The following is a 24,505-nucleotide window of genomic DNA, read 5'->3' on the forward strand; positions in this document are numbered from 1 at the left end:
TACCTATGGCCAAGGGAATTTGTGATCCATACCGATCATGAATAATTGAAGCATCTCAAGGGTCAAGGTAAGTTGAATAAAAGGCATGCTAGATGGATGGAATACATTGAGACCTTTCCCTATGTCATCCGTTACAAGCAAGGTAAGGAGAACATTGTTGCTGATGCTCTATCCCGGAGGTATGTACTTCTTACTTCTATGAGTGCCAAAATGCTTGGGTTTGAATACGTGAAAGACATGTATGCCGATGATGTTGATTTTTCAAATGTGTATGTGGCATGTGGCATGTGATAAGGCGGCATTTGGTAAGTTTTACAAGCATAATGGTTATTTGTTTAAAGAAAGCAAACTTTGTCTGCCAAATTGTTTTATGCATGAGTTATTGGTGCGTGAGGCACATGGTGGGGGATTAATGGGACACTTTGGTGTCAAGAAAACTTTAGACATTTTGCATGAACATTTCTTTTGGCCTAAGATGAAGAGAGATGTTAACCGTATTTGTGGTAGGTGCATTACATGTAGAAAGGCCAAATCTAAGGTTTTGCCACATGGGTTGTATACACCCTTACCCGTTCCTAGTGAGCCATGGGTAGACATATCTATGGACTTTGTTTTGGGGTTGCCTAGGACCAAAAGGGGTAGAGATTCTATTTTTTTTGTTGTGGATAGATTCAGTAAGATGGCACATTTCATTCCATGCCATAAAACAGATGATGCAACAAACATAGCTGACTTGTTTTTCCGGGAGATAGTGCGACTCCATGGTGTACCTAGGAGTATTGTTTCTGATAGGGATGTTAAATTCCTCAGCTACTTTTGGAAGGTGTTGTGGGGGAAATTGGGTACTAAGCTCTTATTTTCCACTACTTGTCATCCACAGACTGATGGTCAGACTGAAGTAGTTAATAGGACTTTAACTCAGCTTTTACGCACTGTTGTTCATAAGAATTTAAGAACTTGGGAGGATTGTTTGCCATTTATAGAGTTTGCATATAATAGGACGATGCATACTACTACTTCATACTCTCCTTTTGAAATTGTTTATGGATTTAATCCACTTACTCCTTTGGATTTGATGCCTTTACCTGTTGATGACAGGAGTAGTTTGGATGGACAAAAGAAGGCGGAGTTGGTGAAGTCACTTCATGAGAGGGTACGGCTTCAAATTGCCCAAAAGAATGAAAGGGTTGCTTCCCAAGCCAATAAAGGACGAAGGCGTGTCATCTTTGAACCAGGAGATTGGGTTTGGGTTCACATGCGCAAAGAAAGATTCCCAGCCCATAGAAGGACTAAGTTGCATCCTCGAGGAGATGGACCTTTCCAAATTCTTGAGAAAATTAATGACAATGCATATAAAGTGGATCTTCCAGGTGAGTATAAAGTTTCTGCAACTTTCAATGTTTCTGATCTTTCTCCTTTTGATGTAGGTGAAGATTCGAGGTCGAATCCTTTTGAGGAGAGGGGAAATGATAGGAACCAAGGTGGGCCTACTCTTAAAGATCATTTGCAAGTTCCAGATGGGCCAATTACAAGATCAAGGGCCAAGAAGATCAAGGAAGCAATGCAAGGATTGGTGCAATCCACTTGGGATGAAGCCAGCAAGAGCCCAACACTGAAGATGGGTCTGAAAGAAGAAGAACCAGCTTTGATCCACTTTATTCAAGCTGTGGAAGACATGACTTAGAGATACGGCCTATTGTTATTGGAGGCTTCCAATTTGGTTAAATGATTTATTTTATTAGTTTAGAATAAGTGGGCTTGAAGATGCTTGGCTCACATGTCTTATTTCTTTTGAACTATGTTTTTGGGAAGGCCTTGTATTTTGGCCAAGGGCTTATTTGGAAAGTTACATTTTAGGAACTAGGGTTTCATCAATTTATTGTAGGGGTTACTGTAGCCGCGCGTACTGTAGCCGGTACTGTTCATCAAGGGTAATTTTGGGTAAAAGGGGCATTATTTTGGCTAGGGTTTTGATTAGGTTTGGCTTTAAAAACTCTTTGTAGCCTCATTTGAGAGTTAGACAATATTGAATTTTATTTGTGAGTTGAGTTTTCTCCTCTTGTTCTTGATTGAACTCTTGAACTTATCAAAGGTAAATCACAACCTTTGTGGCGTTCCTCCCTTGTAATCTGGGTTCTTGAGACGGGTTCTTCAACGGGTCTAGATTTTAATATAATCTAGGTTCTTGAAACGGGTTCTCATCGGGTCTAGATTCTCCATCCTTGACTTGATTTTTGGCTTTCTTGGGGAGTTTTCAAATTGATTGTGGGTTCAAGGGAATTCATTCCCACGGGTTCATATCATTTTTCCGTAAAGCACCTCAAACCAAGTGTTTTCTTTTTTCAATTTTTGCCTTTCCAATTGTAAAACTACCAACAGTTTTTAATTTCATTTTTATCCTTAGTATTAATTCATGACAGTGTTATAATTTTTTTTATGGAGGTTTTTTTAAGTCTTGAAAATTTTGTGCAGATGGTATTTTATTTAAATTAAACTATGTTAATTGGATTATATTCCAGAGATACTAATTTCTATATTGGACTACATTAAAATAAAGGTTTTTGTTAAATGATATTCATTTTGTTGGACCTAATTAATAATTATATTAATGTATATATTGGAAGTATTAATTGATATCGAGGAAATTTAGAAATGTGACGATATTTTAGGATTATGTGAATTTAGGTTTTTGAGGAATTAAAATAGGTTATTTTAGCATCTTAGGCTTAGATATTGAAATACGTGTACGATTGGAAATTTATGAAAATTATGAAAATTATGTGACAATCTTATAGGTGAAGAATGATTTTTGTTTAGTATTGCTGTGGAGAAATTATGATAAGTTAAGAAATTCTGGTAAGCGGGGTTCATATACTAGTTTTGCATAAAAGAAATGAAATAAGATTGACTTTGAAAATATGCATGTTTGTTTTTGAAAAGAAATCTGAAAACGACCTCATATGTTTGTTCTGTATATGCAAAAATTCTATATAAGAGAAAATATTTTCTGTCATGACTGGTTTAGACATGAGCTAATTTTGTGCATTCTGTTGCTGAATTATGCAAAAAGAGCGAATATGAAAATCTAAAAATTTTTGCTATGAATAAATGAAGATGCTTTGATTCTATTTATTTCGAACATGTGAAATGATCTGAAGCTACTCAGTATTTTATTTTGATATGATGTGTCATCTGAAAAACTTGACATGAAGTTCTGATTCTGTATATGAATGTGATCGAGTTCCGATGATGTTCCTTTTTGTTTCTATTAAGGCCTAATCCCGGATATAATGGTGGTTTATAACCTTACTACGGGGGTGAAACATAGTATATAGCCCAGCCATAGGTGTAATGGTGGTTTATAATCCTACCATTGGGGTTAAACATGATATTTGTGCTGATGTGATGTTATGAGATGATATGAATATAATGTTTCAGTTTGGATATGCCAAAGGATTTTCTTTTTTGTAACAAGTTTGTTTTTTTGAAAATTTCGCTTTGATATTTTGTACCAAGTTTTGTTTACGCTTTCTGAAAGTAAATTTGTTGTTTCTGCATTTTGAAAGTAAATATTTTGTTCTGCATACCGAACTTTATAAATGCTTATGTTTACATGCTAGTATATGCTCTCTACTTACTGAGTTATTGATAACTCACCCCTTATCTCCACAATATTTTTCAGATATTTTGATGGTTCAGCTGAGGATCAAGATTACGAGGCATTGGATGAGATGATTTAAGTATAGTGGATTAAACATAAGAAGTTTTTTATGAGTATCGTCGATTTTTATTAAGAAGTTTTATTGTGTTATGATGACTTGACATTTTGGAAAATTGGTTATATTGGGGAAAATAGATTGAATCAAATTTTCTATATGATATTGGGAATTTGGAGTCTATTTTTATATTGTTGAAAGGTGAGTTTAAGTGTTAAGAAGTAACTCTTCGACTCATGCGGGACCCAGGAGTTACAGTTGGTATCAAAGTCAGGTTTGAGGTTCTGTAGACTATAAACATTTGAGGATTGGATATCTGTGGGTTTAGGAAGAAACTTCAGATTTGAGGTGTAGAATTTTAAAGAATAAGAGATGATTATGTGGATATTCAAGGTTTTAGATTTTGTAGACTTTATGATTGAGTTTTGAGATTTTGAGGTTTAGGGATTTTAGATCCAACAAGCTTACTTTGTGGACTATAGGAGATAATCCTTATAAGATTAATTTAAGGTTTAGATTTTTGAGGTTTAGATTCTAAAGATGTAAGGGAGTTTAGAGCGATGTCAGGTTTACAATTATAGATGGTAGGAAGGACTATATGTGCTGGTTAAAGATATGGCTAAGAATGGGTAAAACAGGTTCAAGATTTTATTGATTCATTTATTTATTTTTACTTGTTTTTAAATATTTTTGCTGATATTTATATTTTGTTTATACATATTTTGTTTTCTTTCCCTAGAACGTTTAACTGAGTTTAAGATCTCAGGATGGCTGCTCGTCGTCGAGTTCGAAACTTTGGAGATTTGAGATTCTTCAGATTTTATGGACTGAATATTTGGAGGTTTGAGGTTTAGAGATGGTACATACTTTAAAAGTGATTTTGATGAGATTTAAGGTCGTTGATTTCTGCGAGTTCCAGGATATGATTTTTTATGATATCTAATGTTTTAGCACTTGCGGACCTATGGAATGAGTTCTGTGACATCTGAGGTTTTAGATTTTTGCATATTTTATGAAAACGATTTTTTTAAGACATTCGAGATTTTAATTCCGGTAGGCGTAATTCTATAGACTGTAGGAAATGATTCTGACAAGATTTAAGGTTTAGACTTCAGGTTAACTTTTTGGAAATAGTTTTGGTTAGGAACTTGAGGCTTAGATTTGTGATATTGATGTATTAGAGGCTACAATCATATTGGTATAATTTCTGAATTGGACTCTGGTGAGTTAAAAAATGTATGGACTGGGTAAATGTGGGGTTTAGATCATTTTAGAGCTTTGTGAGTGAGTTACAATGTGTTTATGACTACAAGTTGTTACAGTGCACGGCGGAATCGTGGTGTTGGTGATATTATAGTTTGAGAGTTTATTTCATTATTTGTATGAGGTTCGTGGATTATGTGGAGAGTTCAGAATTGTTTTAGGTTTTAATTGTATTGTTGAGGTTTATAGTTTAGATATGATTTGTCAAAGTGCAATTCAGTGTGTGCGAATAAGTGTGAAGGATTAAATATATGGACTTTGCTTTAGGTGTAACAAATTTCGAGGACGAAATATTTTTAAGGGGGGGAGAATGTAACACCCGGACTCAGAATTTGTATGGTTGGACTATGGATATTTGTGCTGATGTGATGTTATGAGATTATATGAATATAATGTTTCAGTTTTGATATGCCAAATGATTTTCTTTTTGATAACAAGTTTGTTTTTCTGAAAATTTCGCTCTGATATTTTGTACCAAGTTTTGTTTATGCTTTCTGAAAGTAAATTTGTTATTTCTGCATTTTGAAAGTAAATATTTTATTCTGTATACCGAGCTTTATAAATGTTGATATTTACATGCTAGTATATGTTCTCTGCTTACTGAGTTGTTGATAACTCACCCCTTATCTCCACAATTTTTTCAAATATTTTGATGGTTCAGCGGAAGATCAAGATTATGAGGTATTGGGTGTGATGATTTAAGTATAGTGCATTAAGCATAGGAAGTTTTTTATGAGTATTGGCGATTTTTATTAAGAAGTTTTATTATGTTATGATGACTTGACATCTTGAAAAATTGGTTATATTGAGGAAATTAAATTGAATCAAATTTTCTATATAATATTGAGAATTTGGAGTCTATTTTTATTTTGTTGAAATGTGAGTTTAAGTGTTAGGAAGTAACTCTCCGACTCGAGCAGAATCGGGGCGTTACATTAATGGTGATGCCTGATGGAAAGAAAAATTATGCTTTTTTTGGATAATGAAAGTGTTTCATCTCATCTCATCTTATCATTACATTTTTTCTAAATTTGTACATAAAATATATTAAATAATTCAACTTTTTTAAATTTTAAAACAGTAATAAAATTAAAAAATAATATTCTAATAATATTTTATTCAACTTTCAACTTATTGAATTTGTTGGGTTTGTGATTTTGGTGTTTTCTCTTGTGATTTGGGTGTATCAGTGATTTTTGCTTTCGGATTTTGCTTGTGATTTTTAGGTGGTTTTGCTTGTTGTGATTTTTGGGTGGTTGTGGCTTCGACTCTGCTCCAATTGAGTCTACTATGGTCAAAGCCAGAGTTTGGATTCAAACTCTAGCAAAGTCAGAGTCAAAGTCGGAATTTGGGTTTTCCGACTCCGGTTTGACCTATAACTTGATAATATAACCTCTAACAAAGTTTCGGCATTTTGTTCCATTTGTAACCCTATTTTATAATAATTTACAACATTTTTACAATAATTTTATATGAAATTAAAGTCAATTTTATATTTTAAGAATAATTCTAGATACAGTCATATGTTATGTAAGCATTGCGTACTCCTTTTGAAAAATAATGAGGCATATAATTAAAAAAAATTAATTTTTCATATTTACTCAATTTCTTTAAAATGTGTGTATGCTTATAAACGCTATGATTACAAATATCATTTCTCATATTTTAGTAAAGTGATATGCTTGTACTGGTTAAATGTAAAATAATTATAGATGTATTATTACTCATTATGCATACTAAATCATGGTTTAGAGGGTTGAAAATTCAAAATTGCATGAGCATTGTCATAAATATTAAACGTTGCCAAGTAAACTCTCTTGTAATTATTTTTTAATATTCTCAATTTTTAGAGATTTTTTAATTGAATTTTTAAATAATTATTTTTTTTTTCTTTACATTGGTAGTGATTTTTTAATTACTTTTTTTATAAAATTCATTTTTATTTTTTTTTTACCTAGTTTAATTTTTTAAAGATGTTTGATTTATTTATTTTTGTTAACGGTGATGGCTAATGAAAAGAAAAATTGACAAGAGAGACAATTCCCGTGCTTGCTTAGGTCATTGAGGCGATAGCGAGAGCGAGAGCGAGAGCAGCAGCGGCTAGCCTTGTCTACGTGTTCTCCAATTGTTGGGTTATCACTTGAAGAGCAATGGAGATGGACGACATGGGTCTTGTGGAATTGTTTGGTTACGACAAGCTGGAAAGAGAATTACTCCTCAGCCAAAATAATTTGTCTTCAACTTCGCCGGAATATTGCGCGCTATATGATTTCCGTGATGAGATGACACCAGAACTCCTACAGCGAACAAGTTTTGAAGAGTGACGTGAGTCTGACTATATTTGATCCGATCTTCTATTATCATTGTCAACGCCTACTCCAACTTTAATTTTTTGTTTAATTCCTCCATCTTTTCGTGTCTTTTGTTGGTTTAGGGCTTTGATGTTTCTGACATCCCTGGCGTCAGTTGTTTCCACCAAATTCAACCGTGCAACATAGACTACGATTATGATATGTATAAACGGTATTCGCAGCTCGCAATCGACGAATACAATCGTCGGTTCAAGGTTTCTTTTTTTTTTTCTCTGTTATGATTATTATTTATAAAACTTATTATCACCATCATCTTTTTAAACAGAAAATTGTGAAAATTCGTCATGGCTTTGATTGGTGTGTAGGATGCCAATGTAGAGTTGGAGTTTGTTAAGGTCTTGAAGGCAATGGGTCAGGCTTCCAGGGGAATCAGGTATTATATAACCTTCATGGCCAAGGATCTTGGCGATGGAGGTGAGATTAAGACGTATCAAGCTGTGGTATTAGATGGTATAGACTCTGAGACAGCGGATTCCTTTCGGCTAAAACCCCCTGAGGATGAGAGAGGTAAAGCAAATTGATTCCATTGATTCTTGATAGCTTTGAGCCACTGTATGGCATTGTCGTTTTCATATTTCTAATTAATTCGTTGGTGGATAGATGAATTTGTTAATTATCTTATACATATGTTTAGCTGACCTTCCATGAGACTAACAAATATCCCATCTAATTGGACTAGGCTACTGGATCCTCTTATGCCAGTTATAAATTTTAGGGCCATGATTGGTTATGATCTCTGCGGAGATTCATATACTATATTAGAATGGTAGCTCAATGGAGCTATTCATTTTTTCATGTTTTCAGAAAATCAAAGACTGGTTAGGATGAAATTGATACTCATGCGCAATCTCCATGATATTGAAGTGACGGGTAAGAAAGATTCTTATCAGATAAAGTAACAGCAATAAAAAATGAGGTTCTTCACATTGTCAAGGAGATTACTCTCGTGGATGAGATGAGCTGGATGTGTAGGAACAGCACAGCTTCACAGTGCCGTGGCCAGAGCACTTTGGTCTCAATTTTCAAATGTCTTGGGATAGTTTGGGTTATGCCCTTGGGAAGGGTAGAGCTGAAAGGGAAAATAGTAATCTTTGTCGCCTAGCTGTGTGGTGAATGATTCCATTATGTTTTAGTCTCTCTATGTTTGGACAGTGGCATATGATAACCTTAGCTTACTGCTTGTAGATTTCCCACCAGTGTACAGTGGCCGCACCTTGAATAAAATATCTATTACCCATTTAAAAAAATCAAAGACATGGTATTGCTTCCACACTGAAATATACTCTATATCCCTCCCTAATCTTCCACTGCCACTGTACTAATTCATAACTAACTACCTTCTCATTCTATTAGATATTTATCCACCAACTCCTGATTTGAGCTTCTTGTCCTGTAATCCTCTTGTTCTCATTCGCCAACTATCAATCTTTTCTAGCCATTATCTCCAGCCTATTTCTGTCAGTTATTCAAAAACTTTTGGTTATGGAAAGGAGATGGAGCCTGTCCTGGAAGTCAATAGAGTAACATTTTCTAATCTTAACCGGAGATTTTGTTGGGCATTAACCTCTGATTGCTATTACAAAGTGTTGGGCTTTAAACTTTTGGATTAATATATATTAGAAAGTCTCCAGTGTGTATAAAATAGGAGATTGGTTACAGGAACTTTAATTTTTTGCTTAGCATTATTCTATTGTTGTGTCGACTTCAAGACTTTTTTTTTTTTATAAGTAAACAAATTTTATTGATCAATGAATGGGCATAGTCCAGTACAATACTCATGAAGAAAATAACTGTTTGCCCTAACTAAGAAGGCGCAATGAAGAGAAGAAAATCATGTAGGTCCATGCCGTTGAAGTCAACAGCAATGGCCCAAGTACATATAGTTCTATAAAATAAAGCTTTAAGCTCCCCCAACTTTGTAATTTAAGAGAAGCTATACAGATTTTTGGTGTTGAGTTTGATTTTGATAAGTAATATTTAGTGTTGATTTTTATTTCTTTTATTTTTGATAAATTAGTGTTGATTTTTACTTATTCTTTATCTTTGTATTATTTCATGTAGATTTTGGCAATCCTGGGAGACAGTGGTTTTGGGAAAATCACCTTTGCAATGGTTAGTATTTTTATATTATATCACGGAAGCACGACTTGTTTACTCAAATGCTAGTAATGATTTTCAGTAATTGACTATTGCTTCGTATGCTGTTGGTGCAATGATATGCAATACTGAAAGCCTTTGTTGATAATTTATGTTGGGTTAAATTTTAAAGATACACTAGATTACTGTCCTACTATCCTTTGTTGCTCAGACCAGTGCTGGGTGTCTCTTTTATTCTCAACTCTTTCTTTCCCTTCTTGTTGAGATAGGTATCCATTATTTTGTACCCTTCGTGTCTATCTTTTTCTATCTGTATTTCTTTTTTGCCTGGTTGTACTCAGTTAGATTATAAATGGGGAGAGAAGATCGGATGTGTTGTACCCCCTCCAAGAAAGTTACATTTGAAGTGAAATAAATTTATCATAGCTTCACTTCTCATGATAATTCTCATATCCCACAGAAGATTACTTGGAGTCCTGCGTAGGGGGAAATTCTTGCTTACGATAATTTAAGGAGGTGATGGACAAAGGTGATAAATTGGTGCTTTATGTGTGGGAGGAATGGGGAAACAATGACTCATTTGATACCACTTGTCGAGAGGTTATGCAGCTCTAGAATTACTCCGGACTTTGTTTCTAGATACCTGGTGCCAATAAAATAAACATAAATATTATTTTATCAAAAAAATTAGAATAGTTGGAAGATGTTAGTCTCAAACCTCCTGATTTAGTGACTTCAATAGATTTTTTTATTTTGGCAATTCTATATGCATGTTTTATACAGACCATTGACCTTTCTTGGTTTCCTTCAGATGAAACATGTTGTATTTGAAAACTTTCAGAGGTGAAATGCGTATGGAGTTTAACAATGCTGCTGGAATTCGGAAACATGAATTATACAAGTTAAATGGAAAGATGGTGCTTCTAGTGTTTATTTAGACATTCTAATGTTGGTCTGATGTTGCTTTAAGCGTCCAATGGTACCTTGGTTAAGTGAGATTATGCAGCGTGCTTTTGTCAGTGAGATTATTTTCCTTGTGTGGGAGTGGGAACTTCACTAAAAAAACATAAAACATAATTGGCAACGATGAGTTTTTTGTGCCTTCTCTCTTTTTACTACTCTCTCTCTCTCTCTCTCTCATGCATATGGTTTTATTTTAGATGAGATTTTTTTCTGGAAACTTTCATCATGTTATTTTTTTGGGTAATGCTTATTAATATATCCAGATTGTAATAATATAATTTATGCATTTAATTTAATTAATAAAAAATTGACAGATAGTGCCACTTCTCTAGAAAGTGAATTTACAAAATAACTTGCCATATGTTAAAATTGTGCAATATGGAATCTCACAAAGTCGATGATAGTTCGTGGATAGATTGTCAGATAGGTTTATGGTAGTGCTATTTGACAATGTAACCGTTTATCACCTTGAGGGATGCATCCAATCTACAGCTTTTTTTATTATTATTGTTTTTTCCTCAAGAATTTTCGTTCAAAGAAAAGGAAAGCAGTTAAAAGTAATTTAAAAAGTATTACAACCCCAAGGGAAAAAGGGAAGGGGCATCTTTGCCAATATGAAAGCTAAGGAGGCAAGGAGGAATTTTGATGAGGGGATGTATCCAAACAAATTGTTGGAATATGCCCGTAGCGCAAAAGAGTACGCACATCGATTTTGAAATCGATGTAATTTCATAGCTAGCAAATCATCAAGGTCTTGAGCAAAATCTAGTATCTCCTTCTATGATAAGTCTCTTGAATCTAGTATGGCATCAACCGAATCTTCTTCTATGATAAGTCTCTTGAATCCTTTGTGGTGAGATTCAATGACTCCAATGAAGGCTGCCATAGCTTTTCCATAATTAGGATCAATGGTGCAAAAGAATTTAGTAACCACAAAAATGATCTCCCCTAGCCAAGACTTGCACAAGCTGCTAAAGTACTCACATTCCTTCTTATTGCAACATCAAAGGATATAGAGTTGGTGTCTTCCATTTCAGGTGGTTTCTAGGTTTGCAACATGTTATCAACTTTCCATTCCCAAGCTTTACAGTGATCCTAATATATATCAATGGTCTTTTTTGAAAACGGCTCAATATTTAAGGAACTACCATTGTGGATCTTTTGGTTTCGATTAAACCAAATGTTGTCCAAGGCAATCACAGCAAAGAGTTGAAAATGATGAGCATCAAAATCAAAAAGATTGAGGTTGGCACTAGGATAGAGAATTGTTTAGACGCAATTCTTAATACCTAGAGGATTAAAAGTTGAAACATCCAGTGGCCAAGGGGCCCGTCTCCAAAGAATTCCAGTAAAGGGACAGTTGAGAAAAAGGTGGATGGTATCCTCTACTTCCTTATGGCAAATAGGGCAGAATTGTTGGTCCTTGGGGAGATGAAGGTAATTACCAAGAGATTGTCAAGTGGGAAGGATGTCATTTAGGACTTTCCAAAGAAAGAGCTTAAGTCGATCCTGGATTTTGAGGGATCGGAGCTTTTTTCAGCATTGGCTGGTGGGGAGGTCATTGAGCTCAGAATGGTTACAAACAATGGTTGTGTAAGCTAACTTGACAGAAAACTTACTAGAAGAATGGTGGACCGAACGAGGAATGTCACTCAGATTTTGATAGTTGTAATAAGAGAGATGGTTGTTTTCTATAGCTTCCACATAGGACTGAGAAAAGAGAGTTTGGAAGAGGGAATTCCATCTCTTGGGTTCCTCCAGAACAAGCTCTGAGACCTTGAGAAGGGGGTCAGTCCTAGTGTCCATGGATCTAGGGGAAGGGAGTCTGGTAGGTAAACTACGTATCCAAGGATCAGACCAAGCCTTAGCACTGACCCCATTGTTGATCTGAAAGCACAAGCTGGAAATGATGTAGCCTTTTTGCTTGACAAAAATTTTCCAGAATTTGGAGTCAGTCATTTTAGCTTGAATATAGTTCAAGCTACTGTTCCTCAAGTACTTATGGGTGATTGTAGATGCAAGATTTTGGCTAGGATTAGGTGACTAAATTGATAAGTTTGGATAGGATTAGGTGACTAAAATGATAAAGTTTATCCTATCATTAAGTTTGTAATTTTGGATGAATATAAATTATTTATTGAGTTTATCTATAACAATATTAAATTTATCTAGAGGTTGTTTATATAAGTCATAAGTATGAAAATAAAGTCACAAGGAATATGCACTTATCTAGAGAAGATGTTGCACAAAAATCTGTTACTATAGAGAAGATTTAGCGCAAATGTCAACCTTCCATCAGAATACGTCTTCACGACAGATTCGATCTGTCAGCAAAGTCCTACTAAAACTAAAACTGTTTTCAGATTGTTTATTTAAAAGATCCTACTGGTTGGAATCTGTAGAGATTCAGATCTAGATATTTTTTAGAGCACTTTCCAGTACATATTTTGGTGAGAAAATTTCTTGGAGAATTTTCATATTGTTTCTCTCATGGAGTGTGATCGTGCTCTATGTTGGAGAATTGATTGGTCGAGTTTCAGCCACTGGAGTTCCAGGAGAAAATCCAATGTCTAAAAATCGTCAAAGGTTCTGGCTGCTACTGCGGTAGAGACAAACAGATCGTTAGTCTGGTCAAGTAAGAAACTCAATTGACAAAGGTTTTACAATTGAGAACTTACTTGTAATTTGATTTTCAAATAATAAAATTGATTTAAAGGATTTCCCTTCGTCACCAATCGTTGTGTCATGCAACTTATTTATTTACTTTATATGTTCATTTGATTAAATAATTGCAAGATTGAGATCTAACAAATTTGTTCAAGTGAATTGGTGGATATTTTCGTGACTACACAGGGGTACTTGGGTAATTTCAATTGGCATCAAAGCGTGGTTCACTCATCTAAGTGTGATACGTGCCCCTATAGATCATGTCATTGTCGTTATATGTCCCGCCACATTTTGATGGGGAAAATTATGCTTATTGGAAAGTTTGTATGAGGGCTTTCCTCATGTCTTTGGATAAATGTGTGTAGTATGCAATTGAACGAGGATGAATTAAGGCCGAGACATCTCTTGATGCTTGGACTAGAGATCATATCACCAATTGCAATTGGAATAGCAAAGGACTTAATGTTATTTTTATGGTTGCATCTCTCGATGAATTTAAAAAAATCTCAATGTGTGAGATTGCCAAAGAAGTTTGAGATATTTGGACGTTACACATAAAGGCACAAGAATTGTAAAAAATTCGAAATTGCAAATGCTAACCTCTAAATTTGAGGATATTAAAATGCTAGAAGATAAGAGCTTTAACGATTTCTATGCTAGACTTAATGATATTGTTAATTCCAGGTTTAATCTCGGCAAGAAGATGGAGGATTCAAGGGTCAAGAGAAAGATTTTAAGATCCTTGCTTGAAAGATTTCGCCCAAAGATTACAGCCATTGAGGAAAGTAAGGATTTGGATGCTTTTAAGGTTGAAGAACTGGTCGGCTCCTTTCAAACATATGAATCATCACTTCTTCAAAAAAGAAAAAGTAATTCCATTGCTTTAAAAAAGTAAAAGAGGATCAAGATTATTTTTCTGATAAAAAAAAATTGAACAATGAGGATATAAATCTCATTGCAAAAAAATTCTTGTTTAACAAGAAAGCTAGTGGAAAGCAAAAACAAGGTAAAGAATTTCATGCAAAGAAAAAATATTTTGAAAAATGGTATAAAGAAAAATATGAAAAAATTGATAAAGTAAAGTGCCATGAATGCTTAGGATATGGTCATATAAGAATTGAATGTCCAAACTTTAAGAAAAACAAAGTAAAAGCACTGAATGTCATACTTAGTGGCAGTTTAGAATATGAAACTTTAAGTTCATCATCTGATGATGAAAATTCTTTTATGGCTTTTTCAATTGTTGTTAATGATTTTTCTCATATTGTGCAAACAAAATCTAAAAGTGAATTTTATGATAGTGACTTAGATATAGCTATTGTTGATGCTGACCATGAGCTGAGTGTACATAAAACATATAATGATTTATGTGAAAAAGTGGTCAAGCTAAAAAAACTCAACAAGTTGTATAATAAACTCACAGGTGTAGAGAATGAAAAGAATAACCTTGTTGAAGCGCTGAAAATTTCTAGTGTTGAAGTATCAAGGCTAAATGATCAAAATGTTGCACTAGAAAGAGAAATAAAAATTTTCAGGAGTGCAAACAAAAAATTGTAACACGAAAATTGGAAGAAATGTTGAGCTTTAAAAAGTCAAGTTGTGATAAAACTGGCCTAGGATACACAACTTCCAAAGGCAAAGAACATCAAACCTCATCATCCACTGCCACTACTTCTAAAGGTATTGTTTTTGTCAAAGGAAGTCAAAGTATAAATGCTCAAAATCATGTTGTATCCAAGTCAATTTATTCAAAACATCTGCATGGAAAATCAACCACAAAAAGGCTGAAGAAAGGTAAGTATGTAGGAAGTTTATTCCTACTTGTCATCATTGTACTGTTGCTGGCCATATAAGTCCATATTATTTTAACTCGAATAAAGTGAAAAAAAATGGAGGTGAAAGAAAGTTAAAACGGAAGGGAAAAACTCTAAAAAATTAAGTTGATGAGATGAGTCAACAAATCACCTTCATAAGTATCAAGCTTGGTGAACTAGCAGAATTTTGTTTTCACAACAAAGAAAAGATCATACAAAGTGGTGTTGATGAAAAGAATATGTCAAAACTTAAAGCAATGTAGGTGGTCAAAGAAGAAGTCGTGTCATATTAATAGGACCACTTGCATGTTCTTGCATATCATTAGCCTAGGACATGCGTTTTTGTTTAGTTTTGTTTTGTGTTTCTGTTTCTTCAGTTTAAAATACATTATTGGTTTTCTAGTTTGTTTCTAATTTTTAAAGGAAAGTGCATGCTTGATATGTCAAGGTTTGAGCACTTGTGTTCTCACATAGTAAACTCTAGAACTTATGCATCTATCTATTTTGTGCAGTCCACTTTGTGTATACTAATCCTATAAGTCATCTTGACAAAGTTCATTTACAAGCACTACGAGAAGCTTATATGCATGTTCATTATAATTAAGTTTCATATTTATTATTGAGATGCTCACCATAGAGGGAGTTCATGCCTTGAATTGACTAATACTAGTTAAACCTAGTATAATAATAAAGGGATCTCCCCTTGCCAAACACAAATGGTTGATCCATATAAAAAAAGTTGGTGTTGAATCATTGCGAAAAAAGACAAACACCCTACAAAGATCTGTCCTTTAAGTCCTATAGAAAGAATTGATGCTCAAATCATTGTGGAAAAAGATGATTAACAAAAATGGAACATAAAAAAACAAGGGTTGTGCAAACTAGTGTTTGGAGGAGACACTCGTGTATCTAAACCCTAGCATAAAGTTTGATTTTTAAGGTGAGTGACAATCTCTTGGGAGCATCTATAAGAAGACAATACTCATGAATAATATTATAAAAAATATATTGAAAAGAAAAAGAAATAAACAATTACTTTTTCTATATAAGTTTGCTCACTCACACACTCACATGAACTTTGTCATTGATGATCTTATGAGGTGTGAACATTCATTGTCATTGGTGCAAATGAGTATATTTTATTGTATTTTTTGTGAGTGACACTATGTTTGAACTGAGGTACATCTAGGCATGTTATTTTCATCAAGTTCTATATATATAAGACAAAGATTAATTTTGGTTTTATTATTTTTATTTATTGCTTATTTTATAGAAAATAAATAAAGTGATGAAAATATAAAATATATGCAATATTTTTTATTTTTGAGGTTGGGTTAGTGTTGGGTATTTGTGATTCTGAAGTAGAAGTCTGGGACTTGGTTTCTGGTTTATTGGCATAAGTGCTAGTGGGACTCTAAGGCACAAAGCACATGCACGGTCGCTAGTCACTTAAGTGACTCAAGTTATTTTTACCAAACACAAACACACGCCCAGACTCCCCCCTCCCCCTCCCACTCCCCCGATATTACTTCTCACTTACACTCACGTCACCTTCATCTCATCTCCAGCCCTAGTCACAACTTCTCTGTCAATCTCATACAATTATTCGGTATCATGGAAAGTACACTTTAGTCAAATCCCTCTCTTTCTCAAATTCTAGGGTTCGGCACATATATATGGAGATTGGGTAGTTGATAGTTGATACGTGAAGTTGGGACTTAGATTGTTGTTGGGTTGCGTATGCATTTATACATAGGATTACATGAATATAATTTATTGATGTACAAAGACTTGATTTTTTTGGGTTAAGTGCTTATACATCTCGGTTTTAATCAAATGACCACCAAGTGTTTGTGTTTATACCTCAACCATATCATAATCTGTATTTGTGCATCTTTGATATGGTTTTCTTACTTGTACATGTAGAGCATAAGAATGATTGGTCCTTGTGGAAACCGAGACACTTCCGAGTGGTTCATCATGTCATTCACATATGACAGCTATCATTGGAAATATAGTGATTCTTGTCAGTTTAGTTAACAAAAGGGGGGAGTGGAGAGAAGAGCTTTGATTTGTTTGTATTGTGAAATTTAGGGGGAGTTTGAGTAAGCGTGTTGTTTAATGAATTTGCTTAGTGGAAGTTGAATGATTATTTTTGGTATGTTTAAGATAGTTTAAAATTGAAGAGGAGAACTAATTATAATATTGAGGGAGAGAACTAAATTCTGGTTTGCAAAAATTACTTTAGAAACTTTTACTTGATGATTGATTTCATTTAAGTTAATTTTTGTTGGACATAATTTTGATGTTGGACTATAACATGTTTAGACTTTAAATCGTGTGAACTTTGATAGTACTAATCTTAGTCATTGTTCTTTGTCATTATTTTTTTTCTTCTCGATTATTTGCTTGGAATTTCTACTCGACTTCTTGGTTTGCTAGTTGTGTTTTGACAGGCCTATATTACATTCATTAAAGTCTATTTTGTTACTAATCCGCCAAAAGGGAGATTGTAGATACAAGAGGTTGTCACCTATCCGCCAAAGGGGGAGATTATAGATGCAAGATTTTGGCTAGGATTAGGTGACTAAGTTGATAAGTTTGTATATGATTAGGTGACTAAAATGATAGAGTTTATCCTATCATTAAGTTTGTAATTTTGGATGAATGTAAATTATTTATTGAGTTTATCTATAATAATGTTAAGAATATCTAGGAGGTATTAGAGGTTGTTTAGATAAGTCATAAGTGTGAAAATCGAGTCCCAAGAAATCTGCACTTATCCAGAGAAGATGTTGAATTGAAATCTATTACTGCACAGAAGATTTAGCATAGATGTCAGTATTCCGTTAGGAGACGTGTTGCGATAGATTTGATCCATCAACAGAGTCTTGTTGAAACTAAAACTACTTTCAGATTGTTTATTTAAGGGATCCTACTGGTTAGGATCTGTAGAAATTCAGATCTAGATATTTTCTAGAGTAATTTCCAGTGCATATTTTAGTTAGAAAATTCGTTGGAGAATTTTCATATTGTTTCTTTCAAAGAGTGTGATTATGCTCCATGTTGGAGAAATGATTAGTCGAGTTTCAGCCACTGGAGTTTCAGGAGAAAAGCCAATGTTTGAAGATCACCAGAGGCTTTGGCTGCTACTACTATAGAGACAAACGAGTAGTTCGTTTGGTGAAGAGAGTCAATTAACAAAAGTTTTGTAATTGAGAACTTACTTGTAATTTGATTTTCAAATAATAAAATTGACTTTTCTGGATTTGGCTGCCCCGTAAGGTTTTACCTTTGAAGAGTTTCCCTTCGTCACCAATCATTGTGTCATGCAATTTATTTGTTTACTTTATATGTTCATTTGATTAAATAATTGTTAAATTGAGATCTAACAAATTTGTTCAAGTGAATTGGTGGATATTTTCATGAATACACATGGGTACTTGGGTAATTTCAGTGATCATATCTTTCCAAATGCTGGTCTCATTACTAATTAAATGCCAAAGGCACTTACTCATCAAAGCCTTGTTGAAGTTGGCGGCAAGCCTGATACCAAGACCACCAACAAATTTGGGTTTATAGATGGACTTCCAAGTGATCGGGGTGTAGTTATGATCAGGATAAAAACCCCACCAAAACCTCTTGAGAGACTTATCAATCTTCCTAGCCATATGCTTGGACAGTAAGGTAGTGGATATGGTGTAAGCAGGAATGGCACTAGCTACATATTTAATGAGGATGGCTCTCCTTGCTTGGGAGTGCAACTTTGATTTCCACCCAGAAAGCTTACTCATAATCTTATCCAAAATCTCATTGCAATGATGTCTTTGAGGAGAACCAAAGTTAAGAGGTAAGCCTAGGTACTTAATTCACGAAGGAGCTAGGCTAAAATTAAGAATGTCCTTGATATCTCTAATGGCATCAATGCTAGTGTTTTTGCTGAAATGAATAGAAGATTTGGAAGCACTAACCCTCTGACCAGACCAAGCAGTATAGGTCTCTAGGCAATCTAGGAAAGCTTTGGTTATGTTAACATTAGCACAACCAAAAAAGATGAGATCATCAGCAAAGAGGAGATGGTGTAAAGTAGGTCCAGATCTGCTAATCCTAATACCAGTGATGTTGTGAACATGCTCCTGCTTAATGATAAGTCTGGTTAGAACTTCACTACCTAAAATAAAAAGGAATGGGGAAAGAAGGTATCCCTGTCAAATACCTCTACTAGGTAAGTTATAGCCTTGAGGCATTCCATTGATGACAATAGAATAAGAAGTTGTACTAATTCACTCTTTTATCCAGTTGATCCAAGTAGGGTTGAAACCAAGACTCTTAAAAATGGTTAAGAGAAATTTTCACTCTATAAAGTGATAAAGTCAAAGACTTTTTCCATGTCAATCTTAATATACATAAGACTTATGCCAAGTCTGTTGGGGAGAATTTTCGAGATAATCTTGTAACAGACATTAGAGAGACTAATAGGCCTGAAATGGTGAACTATGCTAGGAGAAGCAATCATAGGGATGAGAACTATGTTAGCATGATTCATCTCCTTAAGCATATGACCAAAGGTGAAGAAGTTCCTCACAGCTTTATTCAAATCCTCTTTGGCAATATTCCAATAGGTCTTGTAAAAAAACCAGTAAAACCATTAGGTCCCGAGGATTTAGAAGAGAGGATTTGCATAATGGTGGAGAGGATCTCTTCATCAGAGGGAATCCTACGAAGCATAAGGTTATCCTCCTCACTAATTTTATTAGGAAACATATTAGAGAGGTCATCAGGGCAATCTAGGTAAGAGATTTGAAAGATTTTCTTGAAATGATCTTGGAACTGGATTTGAATATTGAGAGGATTTGAATCCCAAGAATTGTTAGAAGTTCTGAGATAGTGTATCTCATTTGTTATTCTTCTCATAGTGGAGGACATATGGAAGAATTTGGTATTCACGTAAGTGGTTGTGAGCCACTAAACTCAAGACTTTTGTCTCCACAAAATCTCTTCTCTTTTCAACTGCTCATTGAGACTATTTCTGATAGAGTCCTCTTGATTGGAGAGATTATGAGAGGGACTCTGAGACTGAATTTGAGACAGTAGGTTGGAAAGGGTCTTGATGCTAGTCTGAATATGACCAAAGTGGCTAAAGTTCCAACTTTTGAGAGCACTTTTGACCATTTTCAACTTTTGCATGAAAATAAAGGGAGGAATACTCCTATGGTTGGAGTCCCAAGCCTTCTTAATGACATTAATACAATTATGATCCCTAGCCCAAAACTCCTCAAATCTGAAGGCTTTGCTGGCGTGGGTTTGTTTTTCAGAGTTTAAGAGGATGGGGGGAATGGTCAAAATTGTAAATGGGCAGATGTAAGATCTTTGCATCAGGATGGAGCAAAAGGATGAGCAATGGCTCTGTCTAATCTCTTGTTAATGTTACCTTGGCCCATTCTATTGTTAGTCCAAGTGTAACAAGGGCCATTGTAACCTAAGCCAGCAAAACTTGCCTCATCCATGAAATTTCTCAAGCCACTAGATGAGGAATTAGAGGCAAAAGGCCTGCCTCCAAGCTTCTCTTAGCTATTGAGGATAGAGTAAAATCTCCTAGTGCTAAAATGGGGCCAGAGAAAGTTGATTGATCTTATAAAATAGGTCCCAAAAATTACGCTTTTGAAAATGATGAGCAGGGCAGTAAACCATTAAAAGTAACTATGGCATATAAGCAGGATTAGAGTACACAAGCATAGAGATAATGTTGCAAAAAATATAAACTGGTTCTATATATACACCAGGGCGCTACATTACCAAAAGCCCTCCCTTCCTACCTTGGCATGGGATATGCAAAGATAAAGAAAATCCTAAACTATTAACAATAGAATTAGTCTTAGCATCATTCAAAAGTGTCTCAGATAAGAAAACCACATCAAGATGATGAGTCTTGATGTGAGCCATTAGAATTCTCCTTGCAATAGGTCGGGCTATGCCTCTGCAGTTCCCAAACAGAACTCTCATTCCTTTTTGTGGGGCAGATCAGGCTCTGTCGCCTCGGCCATTTGGATTGTGGAAGATAAAAGGACATGGTTTGTTAGTGGGGTATTACTACCTGCTCGTGTTGCATATGACTTATGATATGAAGAATACTGCATTCTGGTTTTCCTGGTTCTTCTGTAGGTTCCCTCCTTCTTGACTTTTGTCATGAATGATGACAAGGGAGGGTCTTCCTCCATGCTACATGCTCCTCCAGCTCCAACTGTGAAGGTTGATTCCATCTTAGCAGGGATGTCAAACTCTAATATTCTAGAAGAGTGTTCTCTCTCTTTTTGGTGGTAGATCTCTCTCAGTGAGTTCAAGAACCCCTTTTTAGAAGAAATGATTTCAATGGATGGGCGTGGTAATGGTTTTGGTAATGGTTTTGGTGGTGACTCGGACAGATCTTGTTCAGAAGGAATGAAATTTGCAGTGCCTAGTGGGATGGTAGAAAAAGGTGTGATATCAATAGGTGCAAGGATTTCTAGAGGAATAATGTCCATGTCGTTCCTTTGCTTGTTATCCAAAGATGAGGATGGTTCCATATTTTGGATAGAATTGGCTGTGGAGTTAGAAAGACAAAGTTTGGTTGTGGGTTCAAGGTACCTTTAAACTGGAAGTCTCCACTGACAGTTTTTGTAAGAGCCATGCAAGTTTTCCCAGATGGACTAACTAATAGAGATAGAGTAGGCTTGCGAGCAAGTGTTGGTCCATTGAGATGATCAAATTGGGCAATGATGTTGTGGAAGATGGAGGGACTTTGTTTAGATTTTGTGCCTTTTGGCAAGTAAAAAGGTGGCGTCTGACAAGAGTAAGAGAAAGGGGGCTGAATTAAATTCTTCCCAGATTGATGGGATTCATCAAGCTCTATGTGGTGACTATTAATGTGATGCATGGCATTTGCTTGGCAAAATGTAGCAAAGGTTGAAGTTTGGCTTCATAGATAAGAGTTTTGGCCTATTTTGGGAGTTGCATTTAAAAGACTTGTTGGCTTGTCTGCATAATGGGACAAAACAATACCAAGTGGCTCTTGCAGACACTACTATTCATAAACTATTCACATAGAATTTTAAACGTGTATCTCAACATATGTCTTTTGCAAGGATCACTGGATATGACCTTCTCAACAATCTCGTACATAATAGTTAACCGTTTAGGCCCAAGTATCCACTCTTATCACGTCTCTTTATTTCATGATCTTTAAACATCAATGAACTATGCACTACCTATATTTAGACATTCACTGCTATAAAAGTCAATACCAACCACTAATCCTGACCAAATGCCATTGAATCTGTGTCTTAAACACTTGTCTTGTAATGCCCCAGTCCAAAAGGGGTTGGAGAGTTATTTCTTGACACTTAAACTCACATTCCAATACTATATGTATAGACTCCAAATTCTCAATATCATATAAAAATTATAGTTTCAAACCAACTACCTAAATATAATCAACATTTCAAAATACCAAGTCATCAGAACATGACAAAATCATTTAATAAAATTCATCAATACTCATAGAAACCTTCTATGCTTAATCCACTATGCTTAAAAACACCTTATCACCCATGCTCCATAATCTTGATCCTCAATTGAAACTTTCAAATCATCTAAAAAATGTTGTGAAGATAAGGAGTGGCTGGTGGTGCTGTTCCACATTGGTCCCATGGTTGACGCTAGGATGATAGCAAAGAACGCAATGCCTGAGAGGCGGTGGTATCCGTGATTGCTGCTGGTCTTGGTTATCCATAGTGCAACGACGTGGGAAAGGAGGCTTTAGTTTAGGTTTGAGGCAACCATAGCTTGGTAGACTATCACAAGCAGGTACGTATGTATATATATAGGCGATGGGAAACCCTAGAGAAGGAAAGGAAAGAGACATGCATCATGCATGCCGTGGAAAACGGACGTGATGAAGCCGTGCATGAAGAGTCTATGGGGGCTGCGTGAACTTGTGTAACATGTGAATATACAATGTTGTTGTTTACCCTAGCGGAAGGAAGCGTGCATGCAGAAGAAATGAACATGCATGTCGTGGTGGGCGATACCAAATCTCATGGGCTTGGGCTTTTGGCCCATTTCAAATTTTGGCCCATGTTTCGTAGTGAACAAAAAAATTAATAAATGGACTTCTTTGAGTTTTGGGCCTTGACTCATCCTAAAAAAAAATTATACATGTTCCATAAATTTTTTCAGCCCATAAAAAGGATTTTCATCCGACCCAAAAATATTTAAGAAAAGTACTAAAATAGCAAGCCCATTAGCATCATGGGCTCTTCATATGTATAAATCCAAAAAAAAGATTTAGAAAGTGGCTTGGCACTAGACTCAGGTGTTACATGTCTAGAATCTTTAAAAGTTTTAATTACTTCCATTTTTCTGCATCCTGGTAAATGGTTGTGAACCATTAGCTGAAGACATGTGTTCAAAGATCAGGATAAATAATTTCACATTTCAGGGTGTGAAGCTATGCACCCTTTGTAAGGTAAAGAGCTATCTCTTTTCATTTTATATGTTCTACAATGATATCTACGTCTTTCATGCTGTGTGAAAAACCTTTCTTTTTTTTCCAATGAAACAAACACGACTTAAAAATATCTAAGATGAGCTATAGAGATAACATTTAATGGAATAGATGCTAGTACCATTTGTAGTTTAATTTGAAGATGAAGCATGCGTGCATTTTCAAGCTAAGAGGTAAACAAGTTTTATATATTCCCCAGTTTGGATTGGAAACTCACATCAACTCATCCCATCTCATCATTACAACTTTCTCAAATTTCTACACAAAATATAATAAACAATTCAACTTTTTCAAATCCTAAAATAATAATAATATTAAAAAATAATATTCTAATAATATTTTATTCAACTCATCTAAAACCATCTCAACTCATCTTAAATCCAAACGGGTGATGATGATATTGATCGTAGATCCTAATGCAGATGCTTGAAAACTCGAATCTTATAATTAAGGTCGAAAATATAGAAATCCTAATTGACAGGGATACTTTTCCAACATCAATATACCATTCTCATCATATGTTATTTATAAGTTAAATCTACAAAATTCTATGATTAGAAAATAAATAAATAAATCTACAAAATTCTAACATTTCGTGGTCCTCTTAAATGTATCTTGTATGGAAGAAATATATGTACATGTCAATGGGACTTTTTATTCCTGGGATATGATACCCTTTTTGCATCCATGAGTCTACTATGTACATATGAGCTTTTTGTAAAGTAGGTTGTTGTCGGCTGAACTGAACCTAGGGGTGGGCAACGGGTGCCCACCACCCCGTTTGCCCCGCCCCCGCCTGGGTGAGGCGGGGGATCCACTCAGCACAGAAGGGGGTGGGGACCCCTGCCCATATGAAAGGGGCGTTGAGGGGGTGGGGGACGGAGGGGGCTCAGCCCCGCTCCGTAAATCCCCTACCCCGCTCCCACATGTATAAGGCCGACCAAACCCCCCCCCCCCCCCCCAAAAAAAAAAAAACTTAGTTTCCCAAACTCTCTCAATCTCTCTTGTCTCGATCTCTCGTCCCAAACTTTCTCGAACTCTCTCAATCTCTCTCAATCTCTCTTGTCTCAA

General features: G+C 35.2%; 1 long non-coding RNA gene across 1 annotated transcript; it reads left to right on the forward strand.

Moving 5' to 3' along the window:
* The first annotated feature begins 7,272 nt into the window (after positions 1–7,272).
* LOC118348324 lies at positions 7,273–7,803 on the forward strand. The gene is made up of 3 exons (XR_004801412.1): positions 7,273–7,304; positions 7,414–7,545; positions 7,657–7,803. It is a non-coding gene; the product is annotated as an uncharacterized LOC118348324 (long non-coding RNA).
* The last annotated feature ends 16,702 nt before the right edge of the window (positions 7,804–24,505 follow it).

Source organism: Juglans regia, chromosome 4 (assembly GCF_001411555.2).
Source record: "Juglans regia cultivar Chandler chromosome 4, Walnut 2.0, whole genome shotgun sequence".
NCBI lineage: Eukaryota > Viridiplantae > Streptophyta > Magnoliopsida > Fagales > Juglandaceae > Juglans > Juglans regia.